This window comes from Budorcas taxicolor, chromosome 2, assembly GCF_023091745.1.
Source record: "Budorcas taxicolor isolate Tak-1 chromosome 2, Takin1.1, whole genome shotgun sequence".
NCBI classification, from domain to species: Eukaryota; Metazoa; Chordata; class Mammalia; order Artiodactyla; family Bovidae; genus Budorcas; species Budorcas taxicolor.
In genome coordinates this window covers 9,360,972-9,375,313 of record NC_068911.1, presented here as the reverse complement: position 1 = coordinate 9,375,313, position 14,342 = coordinate 9,360,972, and positions in this window count along the sequence as shown.

Genomic DNA, 14,342 nt, shown 5'->3' with positions numbered 1-14,342 from the left:
CCTGTGGCGGATTCATGTCAGTGTATGGCAAAACCAATATAATATTGTAAAGTAATTAGCCTCCAATTAAAATAAATTTATATTAAAAAAAAGAAAAGGCAATAGAATAAAATCCGGACCTCAGTTCAGTTCAGTTCAGTCACTGAGTCATGTCCGACTCTTTGCGACCCCATGAATCACAGCACGCCAGGCCTCCCTGTCCATCACCATCTCCCGGAGTTCATTCGAACTCACGTCCATTGAGTCGATGATGCCATCCAGCCATCTCATCCTCTGTCATCCCCTTCTCCTGCCCCTAATCCCTCCCAGCATCAGAGTCTTTTCCAATGTGTCAGCTCTTTGCATGAGGTGGCCAAAGTACTGGAGTTACAGCTTTAGCATCATTCCTTCCAAAGAGCACCCAGGCAGGTACACAGAAATAGATTAATAGTAATTCTTATTTTTTGATACAGTTTTCTTTGGTGTCTACTTAGCCTGCATTTATTTCATTTATTTGTGTATTTATTCATTTATAATGAGCACCAGTGAATCTACCACCCAACCCCAGAACTGGAACCTTACCAAAACCTTACATCTGGGTGTTCCTACCTTGCTTGCTCACACCCCTGAATTTAGGGATTATCATTCCTCCGTCACCTTTTTTCCCCTGTGTGGCAAGTGGGATCTTAGTTCCCTAACCAGGGACTGAACCCAGTCCCCACATTGCAAGGTGGATTCTTAACCACTGTACCACCAGGGAAGTCCCCTCTTTAGCCAGTTCTCCTGACATTTACAAGTGTATGGTTTTTTTTTAACAAAGAATCTGTTCTGGGGCTGAATCTAGAGTTGAAAGAGGCCCAAGAACTTTGGTCAAGCGACAGTCAGTCCCTTCTGCTGGGTAAATCGTCCACCCACCTCCCCAAGACGGTTGTGTGGTCCTGGCCCAGCTCAGGCGGACTGACCACTCCTGGGCTGAGCCCCCCGCCCCCTGCTGGCCCTCCACTGCCTCCCTCTTCTGCTGCTGCCGCCAAGTCGCTTCAGTCATGTCTGACTCTGTGCCACCCTGTAGACGGCAGCCCACCAGGCTCCCCCGTCCCCGGGATTCTCCAGGCAAGAACACTGGAGTGGGTTGCCATTTCCTTCTCCAATGCATGAAAATCAAAAGTGAAAGTGAAGTCACTCAGCCGTGTCCGGCCCTTAGCGACCCCATGGACTGCAGCCTTCCAGGCTCCTCCATCCATGGGATTTTCCAGGCAAGAGTACTGGAGTGGGGTGCCATTGCAATGGCCTCCCTCTAGTTCTAGCAAATCTGACCAGTCTTGCCTTTGATGGAAACTACAGCTCCCTATCCTCTCCCAGATGGAGACTACATTACTTTGTCTAATGCCTGTGCTCCTCTTTTTTCCTTTTGCCCATCTCATACTCAACCTCTAGACCCTCTTCCGGTCATGCCACACTCTTGACCATTCCCAAGTCTCACGCTGCATCTCTGCACCTCTCCTGCTTTTGCCCAAGATGTCCCACCACCCAGAATGCCCTTCCTCTCCATGCCTTATCCTAAAGCTATTGAAGAACTGACCCATCCTTTTGGCTCAGCACATACCTCCTCCTGCACAGGCAGAATCCATCCTTCCTTCCTAGCCCACTCTATCCCAGCCCCGATCCCAGCCTGACCTGTACCAGAGTCATTAAAGGCTCATCCATTCCCCCCTCTTGTTAGACAAGAGGTCCCCTAAAAGCAAGTACAGAATCTGTGTCAATTTTTTCCAGTCCTAATCCCCACCACAGGATCTGCTACTTGGCAGACACAGGACCAGGGTGGGCGTGCGTGCGTGCTAAGTACTTCAGTCATGTCCAACTCTTTGTGACCCTATGGACTGAAGTCCACCAGGCTCCTCTGTCCAAGAGATTTTCCAGGCAAGAATGCTGCAGTGGGTTGCCATGCCCTCCTCCAGGAGATCTTCCCGACCCAGGGATCAAACCCATGTCTCTTATGTCTCCTGAATTGGCAGGCAAGTTCTTTACCACTTGGGAAGCCCAAGGCCAGGACATCTGGGCTCAAATTTCACCTGTGTGAACCTCAGACAAATTACTCAACCCCTCTGTGCCTTGGTTTCCTCATCTATAAAATAAGGAAAAATACCCACACCATTTGGTTGTTGAAGGGATTCAATGAATTAACCCACGTAAAGGGCTTAGGAAGTTCAGGCAGGACCCTGGCAAGCTTGGCAAATGCTAGCCAGACATGGTAGAAGTCTGTGGTTGAAACGACTTCCCAGGCGGCTCAGTGGTAAAGAATCCACCTGCCAAGCACGAGACACGGGTTCTGTTCCTGGGTCAGGAAGATCCTCTGGAGAAGGAAATGACAATCCACTCCAGTATTCTTGCCTGGAAATCCCAGGGACACAGGAGCCTGGTAGGCTTCAGTCTGTGAGGTTGCAAAAGAGTTGGGCATGACTTAGTGTCTGAACAGCAACCTCACTCTTAAGAATCTTCATAGAAAAGGGGAGATACTTTCAACTGATCTTCAAGAGGCGTCCTTAAACGAAGAGACCCTCAAGTCTCTCCAGTTTCCATCAAGGGAAGGGGAGGCACCCACCAGAGACCATCTTTATCACCTCCCTTCATACTCAGCATCAAAATAACCATGAACGTCTTCCTCCTTCAGGAAGCCTTCCAGGATTGGGCTGCCTCAAGGAGCTTCTCCTTCCCTCTGTCTTCCTCTAGTGTGAAGGCCATCGCCACTGCCCTCCCGCACTTCCCCATCTTCACTTTGCTCTCCTCTCACTCTGCAGTGGATGTAACCACCTCCAGACCCACTTCCAGGTCCACGTGAGGTTTTCCTATAGATGAAACTGGAGCTGAGTGGGGCCCTGGAGAGAGAAGATCTTGTCCAAACTTCCCTGCCTCCCCTGTTTAACATATGAGTAGGGTAAATCCAGGTTGCTCCGTTAAATCTGAATTTCCGGTGAACACGAATCATCTTTTTTTGGCTGCACTGGGTCTTCGTTGCTGCGTGCAGCCTTTCTCTGGTTGCTGCAAACGGGGGCTACTCTCTCGTGGGGCTTGGGCTTCTCCTTAAGTGGCTTCTCTTGCTGTGCAGCACAGGCTCTAGAGCGGGTGGGCTTGAGTAGTTGTGGTCCACAGGCTTAGTCTCTCCATGCCACATGTAATCTTCCCTGACCAGGGATCAAACCCATGTCCTCTGCGTTGGCAGGAAAATTCTTTTTTCTTTCTTATTTTGCAGTTTAAAAAAAATTTTTACTTTTAATTGGAGGATAATTGCTTTACAGTGTTGTGTTGGTTTCTGCCCTACATCAACATGAATCAGCCATAGGTATACATATGTCCCCTCCTGCTTGAACCTCCCTTCCACCTGCCACCTCTTCCCAGCCCTCTAGGTTGTCCCAGAACACTGGGTTGAGCTCCCTGAATCATACAGCAAATCCCCCCGGCTATCTGTTTTACACTTGGTAATATGAATGTTTCAATGCTACTTTCTCCGTTCACCATACCCTTGCCCTCCCTTTCAGTGCCCATGAGTCTATTCTGCGTCTCTATTGCTGCCCTACAAATCGGTTCAGTAGTCCTATTTTTCTAGATTCCATAAATGTGCCCTAATATATGACATTTGTTTTTCTCTTTCTGGCTTACACTTTGCTCTTTCACTCTGCATAACAGGCTCTAGGTTCATCCACATCACTAGAACTGACTCAAATTCATTCCTCTTTATGGCTGAGTAATATTTCTTTGTATATATGTACTATAACTCCTTTATCCATTCATCTGTTGATGGACGTCTAGGTTGCTTCCGTGTCTTGGCTGTTGTAAATAGTACTGGCAGGTGGATTCTTAGCCACTGGACCACCAGGGACGTCCTGAATTATCTTTTAGTATAAGTATACCCCGGAGAAGGCAATGGCACCCCACTCCAGTACTCTTGCCTGGAAAATCCCATGGATGGAGGAGCCTGGAAGGCTGCAGTCCATGGGGTCATGAAGAGTCGGACATGACTTCACTTTCATTTTTCATGCATTGGAGAAGGAAATGGCAACCCACTCCAGTGTTCTTGCCTGGAGAATCCCGGGGACGGGGGAGCCTGGTGGGCTGCCGTCTATGGGGTCGCACAGAGTCGGACACGACTGAAGTGACTTAGCATACCCTAAATAGGGCTTCCCAGGTGGCTCTAGTGGTAAAGAATCTGCCCACCAACGCAGGTAGACATAAGAGATGCGGGTTCAATCCCTGGGTGGGGAAGGATCCCCTGGGGGAGGGCGTGGCAACCCACTCCAGTCCTTGCCTGGAGAATCCCATAGACAGAGGAGCCTGGCGGGCTACAGTCGATAGAGTCACACAGAGTCAGTCACGACTGAAGTGACTTAGCATGCAAGCACACACATACCTAAATAGTGCATGAGACAAACTTAAAAAATATTTCTTATTTATGAATACTTTTTGGCCTGTCCCTGTCGTCTCTCTGGGCTGCTACCCTGTGAGCGTCCAGGGTATTTGCGGAATGAATGCTAAGAATCAGGAGGAATGTAGGGACCCAGAAGTGGAGGTCACACAAGGGGGAGTCAGTGGGCCCCAGGAGGCAGGGGGGGATGAGGGAAGGGGGTTCAGGAAAGTGGTGGGGTTCAGGGAGGAGGACAGAGCCTCAAGGATGAGCACACAAGGTGGGGAGGGGTTCTGGGAAAGGGGAGGGTCATAGAAAGACACAGGGACCCAGTGGGGAGAAAGAATGTCAGAAAGAGGTTCCAGGAGGAACCGGAGCTTAAGAAGGTAGAGGCTGTGGAGGAGGAGGTTAGGGAAGTAACGGGTGGGGGTGTGAGAAGGGGAGGGCTGCTCTGGAGGAATGGGAGTGGGGATCCTAAGGATGACGGGAAATCAGGGACAGAGGGGGTCGGAACCCAGCACCGCATGGAGCTGGCGTCCAGGGGAATGAATGGTGCTCAGAGAGCCTGATGGGAGCTCAAGAGAGCTAAGAGGGGCTGGGGCTCAGGGTGTAACTGCCGCCTCCCAGGCGCTGCCTTTGCCCACCTGGGCCTGGCTCCACGCCTGTGGCTCCTCCTCTCTCCAACCCAGCCCTAGATTTGGGCGCCAGGCACCAAACCCCCGCGGAGATGGGGTGGGGGGGGGGGCGGGTGGGTTGGGGGTTAAAGGTGATCGGGCACGAGCGGGTCGCAGACTGGGAGTGGCAGAAGCCTGAGCCCATAGCCCAGGCCATGGCTGCCCCACAGCCCGCCAGCTGGGTGAGCGGCTGCCACCCACGTGCTAAGGAGAGAAGGAGGCACCGGATCAAGGGGCAAAGGACACCCCAAGCGGGCGGGGAGGGCGGGGGCCCCGGCAGTGCCAGCGTCCACACCCGCTGCTAAAAGCCCGGCCGGCGACTCAGCGCAGCGCACAGAGCCCTCTGCCGCCGGCGTAGAGAAGACACCGAGCATCCCGCGTGCGTCCCCGACGCCGCCCGGGGAGACCCGGTGGCCCTGGCTGGGCGCCACCCCGCCCGCAGATAGCGCGGAATCCAAGTAAGGGGCATGGAGGAGGGGCAGGGGGGACAGGTGCTTAGCCCGAGGGGAGTCGGAGCCTCGCTCACGCGGACCTCGGTCTCCCCACCTGTCCAAGGGGGAGGGGCGCTCCTATGGCTCTGCCGAGCATTAAGGGTTAATAGTCTCGCGAACCTGCCTGCCTCCCTGAAGTTCAGCTGCCTTGAGAAGGAGGCAATTTCATACCCTAGAGAAGGCTCGAGATCAAGAATCGGAGAAGAGTTCATCCTGCTGCCCAGGCTCCCCGCTGTCTCCTCAGTCCAGCTGGGTGGGCCAGGGGTGAGGATGGGGGGAGGGGTCAGGTGCCCAGGGGGCTCTCCAGGGAGCTGAGTGTGGGCCAGGGAGTAAGAGGAAGGACCTTCCTCCCTATTGTCGCCCCCTGCCCTGGGCAGGTGTGGGTGCCTGTAGAGAAGCTGGTTCCAGGTGGGCCGGTGGATCAGGGACAAGGACCCAGACTCCTCCTGGCTGGACAGGGAGAAGCCATGTGGATTCCCAGCCACCGGGCTTCTAGCCAACAGGCAGGGGCCAGGCAAGTGGTGAAAGGCACCCATGCTGGCTCCTACCGGCTAGGGAAGGAACTTCCCACCAGCTCCCCAGCCACCCTGTTCCCTGCCACCCTGCCCCCATCCCAGGTCTCCTGAGTCCACCTGCAGGGTCAGGAAGCCAGAGTCAGGCCTAGTCTCTTGTCTGTGGCTGGCTGTGTGACCTTGGGCACGTTACCTCCTTTTTCTGGGCCTGGCTCTCCCTCCTGTGACTTGGGAGGCTTGTTCCTGGGCCAATGGTATAGAAACAGGGACAGAATAAATTGGAGCCACTTCAGAGGACCGGGCAGCCCCCTCTAAGCCAGGTGGGTCTGGTCCTTGCCAAGGGGGATGATGTTGGAGGCTCAGCTGAATCAGCTGGCAGTCGGGGCCGAGGATCTAGCCCCTGCCTCCATCTCACCCAGCTCCTCTCAACATCTGCTCAGATCCTCAGAAGAGGGGCCTGGGACTCTCAGGCCCACCCTAGGGAGGCTCAGCGCCTCAGCCTCAGGGCAGGGACAGCTCCTGGAGGAGAGGGAGAATCCCACTGAGGAGCTCTGAGCTGTGGCAACCAGGAGTTCCCTCTTTTTGTGAGGGTGATTCTTCTGACTGTGCCCCTCCACTACCCCCTTTTATGCCCTAAGTCAGTTCAGCTGCTCAGTTGTGTCTCTTTGTGACCCCCTGAACTTCAGCACGCCAGGCCTCCCTGTCCATCACCAACTCCCGGAGCTTGCTCAAACTCGTGTCCATCGAGTCGGTGATGCCATCCAACCATCTCCGCCGTCCCCTTCTCCTCCTGCCTTCAATCTTTCCCAGCATCAGGGGCTTTCCCAGTGAGTCAGTTCTTTGTATCAGGTGGCCAATGTATTACCCTTCTAAGGACACAGTCTATCTGAGGCCTGGGCTCAGGGCTAGGGCAGAGATCAGGACTCAACCTGGGCCTAGGTGAGAGGGCTGCTGGGAGTTGGGGTCAGGGCCCCACTTGGGGTCCTGGAATGCTGTGAATGAAACTGTCTGACACGGGTGCAGGTGACTTTTGTAAACTGAATAAGCACCGGCAAATGTGAGGGGCGGCTTTTTGGAGGCTCCATGACCTCACCTGCGAAAACACTCAGACTCCCCTCCCAGGGTCCTCCTTCTGAAGCTGCCCTTAACCCTGCTGCTGGCCCTATGGTGGGCAAAAACAGGTTTTGGAGCTGTCAGGCCGGCAGAAGCCATCTTTAGGTCAATTCTCACTCCTTGATCAGGGCTGAAGAAGAGATTTGGGCTCGGATGTGAAGCAGAGGAAGGAGGCTCAAGAGAGCTGGGAGTTGGGGCAGGAACCAAACTTTCCTGTACACCTACTGTGTGCTGGGCACTGTGTGGGGCTTTTCTGTCTCTGTTTCCTTCTTTCTGGTAACCTGAGATGGAAAGGGATTCTATCCACTTTACCGACGAGGAAACAGAGGTTCAGAAAAGTCAAGACACTGGCTCAAGGTGAGGCAGGCTGAGATTCAAACTCAGGCAGCCTAATTACAAGGCTTCTGTTCCCCTGGAAGAGGGCATGGCAACCCACTCCAGTATTCTTGCCTGGAGAATCCCAAGGACAGAAGACCCTGGCTACAGTCCATGGGGTTGCAAAGAATCAGACACGACTGAGGTGACTTTGTGAGCACACGAGCTGACCTTGCACAGGGGACCCTGGCAGCCCCCAGCCAGAAGGAACAGGGCATTTCTCTGGCAGGGCCTGGAGCCGACAAGTAGGCGATGCATCCCCTTGGCTGGCGCTGGAGGTCAGCTGGCAGGTGGGTGGGCAGGTAATGGTCAGCTGCTGGGGGACCCCATTGGCCGTAAGACTCTGGGTGAAAAATGTGCCTCCCTGGGACCCCCTTTCCATGTCACCCCAGGGGCCTGACGCCCTGATGGAGCTGGTGAGGGGCCTCACCTGGTGTGATGCCCAGAGCTCCCCAGCACTGGAGGGGCCTGGGGATTCTGGGCAGGGCTGAGCTGTCTGTTACCCGTCCATAGCTGGTCTGACAAGGCTTTTTCCATGCCCAAGTCCCCTGGTGGAGGTTGTTCTCTGTGTCCTGGAGCACCTAGTTCTTTCTCTAACACCATGTGCAAAGGTGTTAGCTAGGAAGGAAGGAAAAAAAAAAGGGCAGGGGTGGGAGAGGCAGAGAAGGAACGAGGAAGGAAACCACACTTATCAGTGCTGACCACTGGCTGTCCCTCACTCACTTCATTTGATCCTCACAAAAACCCCCTAAGGTAAATATAACATCATATCACACACCCATTTTATTTATTTTATTTTATCAGCCTGGCCACACAGCATGTGAGATATCAATTCCCTGACCAGGGGTCGAATCCCCATCCCTTGCATTGGAAGCCCAGAGTCTTAACCTTTGGGCTGCCAGGGACGTCCTGCCACATCCATTTTAAAGAGGAGAACCAGTACGCAAAGCACTCACTCCTTATACAGGGGTCGCACTCAGAGCGGGGCCCAACGTCACAGATTAGGCGTAGCTTGGGCACCACCGTCCACGGCTCTGGGCCAGGGAGCCCCAGATGGGCCAGGCATCCTCTGGCCCTGACGTTTCCCAGCCAGGCAGGGATCTGAGGGGCCAGGGAGGTCTCAATGATGATGATTCCACTCCTCCAAGGTACCCCGCTTTCTGCTCTCCAGGAACTGACCCTAGGCAGCCACACCCAGACTTCAACTTGGTACACACAGGTGGCCAGAAATGTACAAAGGAGACTGCGCACCTGCTTTCCAGCTCTCTCTTTCCTCCTCTGTGGAATTGTCTCCGTTCTACTCCTCCCAGCCTGCTCTTGCAAGACTCCAGTAATGCAGCATGGAGGTTCCAGAACTGGGGGCGAGGAGCCTGGCATGGTCACTGACACACCATGCCAGTGGTCTGAGACAGCCCCTGAACCCAACCAATCCCCACTCTCCCTCTGAGTAACACGAGGTCTGTGGCCCTCGCTGACTTACAATCTTCTAGGTCATGGATATGAGTCTTGTGCAGCTGATGACACCCTGAACCCTGGAGGGTGTGGGGAGGACTTGCCAATCCTTTGTTGACGCAGCAAGCACTCACAAAGTGCCTACTGTGTGCCGGCTGCCCCTTCCACCCTGGTATGTGCGCCTTCTGCTACTTGATGTTTGCAGGAGGTCAGGTCAGCCTTCAGTGCCTCCGAGCAGCCCAGTGGAAGGACACACTGGGACTCTGGCATCGGACACACCTGGGTCAAATCCAGGCGACACTACTCATTAACTGTATGACCTGGAACAGCCATCCTACTCTCTCTAACACATGTAAACAAACAACTCCAAGCCAGGTGTGCTCTGTAAACTGGGAACCATCAGCCCTAGGTGACACATGGTTGAGTGTGTTGATTAGACAGGAGACCTAGTGTTCAGAGCCTGGCAAGCCACTGGGAGGCCTGGTTGTGGTACACTGGGAAACAGACATACCTGGTTTTTGTCTCCCAGTTTCAAGCACACAGCACCTAAAACCCCTGGAATCTTCAGAGTCTTTTGTATGCTAATAGATGACTAGTGGCCCCTAGATAGTTTTGAGCTGGTCACTAGGAAGATCAAGGCACTAGGAAGATCAAGATCAAGGTTAGAGAATTGGAATTTCAGCTCCAGGGTTGTGGTGGGGGGACAGGGGCTGGAGATTGAGTTCAACCATCAAGAGCTAATGATTTGTTTTTATTTTTATTTCTACTTATTTATTTGGCTGCACCCAGGTCTTAGTTGTGGCACACAGGATCTTTAGTCTAGTTCCTGTGGGGATCTAGTTCCCTGACCAGGGGTCAAACCCAGGGTTCCAGCTTTGCGAGCTTGGAGTCTTAGCCGCTGGAGCACCAGCAAGTCCCCAGGGTTATACCATTTAATCAATCGCGCTTATGAAATGAAACCTCCATAAAGATCGCTAAATGAAGGAGTTCAGAGAGCTTCTGGGTTGGGGTACTGGGTGGAGTGGTGCACCAGGCGGGGGCATAGAAGCTCCGCGTACCCCCTGCCCCTTATACTTTGCCCTATGCATCTCTTCCATTCACGTCTCCAGAGTTCTCTCCTTTATGAGAAACCGCGAAATATAAGTAAAGAGCTTTCCTGAGTCCTGTGAGCCTTTCTAACAAATGATGGAGCCTCAGTCAGGGGTCAAGGATCCCCCTGTTTATAGCCAGTCGGTCAGTACTTTGGTGTCTGAAGCGGAGGCAGGCTTGCAGGACCAAGCCCTTAACCTGTGGGATCTGACGCTAACTCCGGGTAGACAGTGTCAGGGCTGAATTGAATTGGAGGCCACCCAGCTGGTACTGGAGGACTGGAGAAGACACCGCGCATTTGGTGTCAGCAGTGTTGTGAGTACAAACTGCCCACTAACAAATGGCAGCCTTCGGCATTTTTACAGACGACAGATTCTTGACATGGCGGCTCTTCTTGGTGAAGCTGCAGCTCCGGGCTGGCCCCCCTCCCTCACTCTGCTCTGATGCCAGTGGCGCATTCTGCTCCCCTAGCTGTTCACAACACGCCAAGAGGCTGGGCTGCTTCTGCCCATGTTGCAAGGAGGGCAGCTGAGGCCCAGAGAGGGCAAACGGCTTGTGTAAGATGGCCAGCCTCCCTGATGAGCCAGCCTTCCAGGCCTTGTGCCCTGAAGAGAAGATGTCCCCATGGGGTCCAGAATGAGAATAAAGTGTCAGACAAGCTGTGTGGGAAGCTGCACCCCCCAGTGTCTAATCAGCCAAAACAGGGAGCCTTTTCTTTTTTTTAGGGGGGGGGAGTCATGCCTCAAAGCTTGTGGGATCCTAGTTCCCCAATCAGGGATCAAACCCAGGCCCTTAATTCCCCAGGGAGTCTGTTTGGGTAGCTTTGATCTCTGGACTTCCAGGTCCTCAAGAAGAGGGGAGGGGGTTTCTCATGCCATATATATATTTTATTTTAGTATTTATTTGACAGCATGCAGGATTTTAGTTGTGGCATCTAGTTCCCTGACCAAGGATCAAACCCAGCCCCCTGTACTGGAAGCCTGGAGTCTTAGCCACTGGATCACCAAGGAAGTCCCTCTCATGCCATCTTCTACTCCACTATCTCCTCTTGTTTCCTTGACTGTTTTGGAGGATTTTTTTCCCCCTGGTTTCAAAAGCAATACACAGGTATTACTTTAAAATTTATTGAGATTTATAAAATAAATGTCTCCGTTACCCTACCCTCCACCAAAGACCACCAGAGTCATCATTTGATACTTGTATGCCCAGACTTTTCTTCTTTTTTAATGTGTGTTTACTATTGTTAATTTACTCAAATGGGATCACATTTCTCATTTCTTTTTTAATCAACATTGCATCTTTCCCTATTTCTATAGGGATGATGACAGCTAGTATTACTATGGAAGCCTTTTGCAGGTATTAATTCACAAAATCCTCATGAAAACTATGAGAGACGGATCCTATTATTATCCCTGTTTCACACATGAGGTTGTTAACAGGTACATAGTATTTCACGGAAGGGATTTATCAGAATTTATTCATCCATTCTCCGGTTTCTCAGTATTATAAACAGTGCTGCCTGGAACGTCTTTGTACATCTTTGCACACTTATGGAGATATTTCATAGGACAGATTCCTACAGTTGAACTTGTTGGGTCAAAGAGTACCAACATTTTTGATGTAATAGATTTTGCCAAATGGTCCTGCAAAAATAGAACCCCATGTTACTGGTCCGCCAACAGAAGAGGGGAAAAGCTTGTAATCTGGCCCATGGCATTCCTGCCTCCTCCTGGCCTGGAACAGGGTTCTCTGACTGCCGAGGAAGCAGCCACAGAGCTGGATAAAGAAGTTTCTGGGCAGGGAATTCCCTGGCCAGCCAGTGATTAGGACTCTAAGCTCCCACTGCCAAGGACCTGGGTTCAGTCCCTGGTTGGGGAACTAAGATCCCGCAAACTTCAAGGTGCAGCCAAAAAGAAAAAGAAAATTACTGGGCTGATAACCCCTTCCCCCCAATCCTGCCACAGGCCACTGTTTTCTTCCCCCTCTCCCCCCAGCTGGCCCTGCCCACCAGCCACCTGCTCCCTGCTCTACTAGGGGCTGCACCCCAGGGCCCTATAGGAATGGCTTCCCTCTCCTCTCTGCTATCCAACTGTACTAGTGGGCCTTGCATGGCCAGTAGCTAAGACTCTGTGCTCCCAACGCAGGGGTTCTATACCTGATTGGGGAACTAGATCCCACATGCTGCAACTAAGACCTGGCACAACCAAATAAAAATTTTTTTTAAAGTATGAATAATATGACCTTACTTGTAATATCACTTACTGTAAATATAGAAGCAGAAATTCTGTAAGTACGAAGTGTATTTTTGCCAAGGGAAGTAGCTTTTTTCATTCCTCCTACGATGAGACTCATATATATATCTATTTTTTAGGATTTATTTTATTTGTTTGACTGTGTTGGGTCTTAGTTACAGCACACAGACTTAGTTGCCCCATGGCATATAGGATCTTGGTTCCCTGGCCAAGGATTGAACCTGCATCCCCTGCATTGGAAGGCAGGTTCTTAACCACTGGACCACCAGGGAAGTCTGAGACTCATATTTTTTGATAGAACGATTGAGTGCTTCTGATATGAAAAATCATTCAGTCCAACTTCCTCACTTTGATATAGTCATATTTATCAATTTTCCCTTCGTGACTTGTTCATCCATTTTTCAGATACAGAAACTGAGACCCAGATATGGGAAATGACTTTCCAACTTGCCACTGGTTAGAGATCCAGCTAAGACTCCTCTTTCTCTAACCATCCTCTATTCCCTCAAATCACTCAGTGGTTTCTCCTCCTACCACTACCTAGATGCCCAGTCCATTCCCAGGCAAGGCAGGCTTCCGTGAGGCTGCACGTGCAAACTTAAGCTCTCTCTTCTCTTTTAGAAATTTATGTGGCCGCACCGGGATCCTAGTTGCATCATGCAGGATCTATTTCCCTGACCAGGGATCAAACCCGGGCCCCCTGTATTGGGAGCATGGAGTCCTAACTACTAGACCTCCGGGTAAGTCCTTTAGTCTCTCTTTTCAAAAACTTATAAGTCTAACATCCATATAAAAACTGTTCATAAGTGTCCAGTTCAGTGAATACTCACAATGAACACGCACGTGTTTCCTGAGCCCAGATAAAGAGACAAAATGTTAGTGGCCTCTTCTTGATCCCCTCTAGTGACCCCAAGGCTAAAACACAGCCTAACACCAGGGATTAGCCTCTTTTGGTAAGTGCATACTAAGTCTGCTGACTCAGTTGTGTCTGACTCTGTGACCCTATGGACTGTAGCCCGCCAGGCCCCTCTGTCCACAGGGATTCTCCAGGCAAGAATACTGGAGTGGGTTGCCATGTCCTCCTCCAGATCTTCCTGACCCAGGAAACCTGCATCTCTTACGTCTCCTGCATTGGCAGGCGGGTTCTTTACCACTAGTGCCACCTGGGAAGACCAGCCTGTTTTGGAGCCTTATGTAAACGAAGCCTTACAGCATCCACACTTCCACGTCAGGCTGCTTTTGCTCAGCATGTTGTCAGTGAGATTCATCCATATGGTTGCATTTGGTAGTAGAGTGTTCATCTCTTTGCTGTGTTAAGACTCTGTTGTGTGTCTGCGCTGAGATATATTTATTCATTCACCCGTTGATAAACATTTGCATTGTTTCCAGTACTGAGCTAATAAGGCTAATGCTGTTCTGAATAGTCTTGTACATGTCTTTTGGTGCACATATGTGCACATATCTGTGGAACTGCTGGGTCATAAGGTACACGAATGTTCAGCTCTGGTGGATACTGACTAATAGTTATCCAAAACGATTGTGCCAAGTCACAGCGGTGGTGGCGGTGGAGGAGGTTCTGCACACACTGCATCCTCACAAACAATTGCTTGTCTTTTCTTTTTTTTAATTATTTATTTGTCTGCACTGGGTCTTAGTTGCAGCATGTGGGATCTTCAATCTTCATTTCAGCATGTGAGATCTTTCAACTGCAGCATGCAAACTCTTAGTTACCGCACGTGGGATCTAGTTCCCTGACCAGGGACGGGACCTGGGCCCCCTGCATTGGGAGCATAGACCACCAGGGAAGTCCCTGTTAGTCCTTTTAATTTGAGAAACTGGGTATTTGGGAGTCAGGCTTCCCCCATCAGATTGCCTGGGATTGAATCCCATTCTTTTTACTCGTGACCTTCAGCAAAGCCTGTTTTTCTTGCCTACAAAATGAGTTGAAAGTCATGGGACTGTCAGAAAGATACCCTAGACCAAGCAGTTTAGGCTCCACAAACATTAGC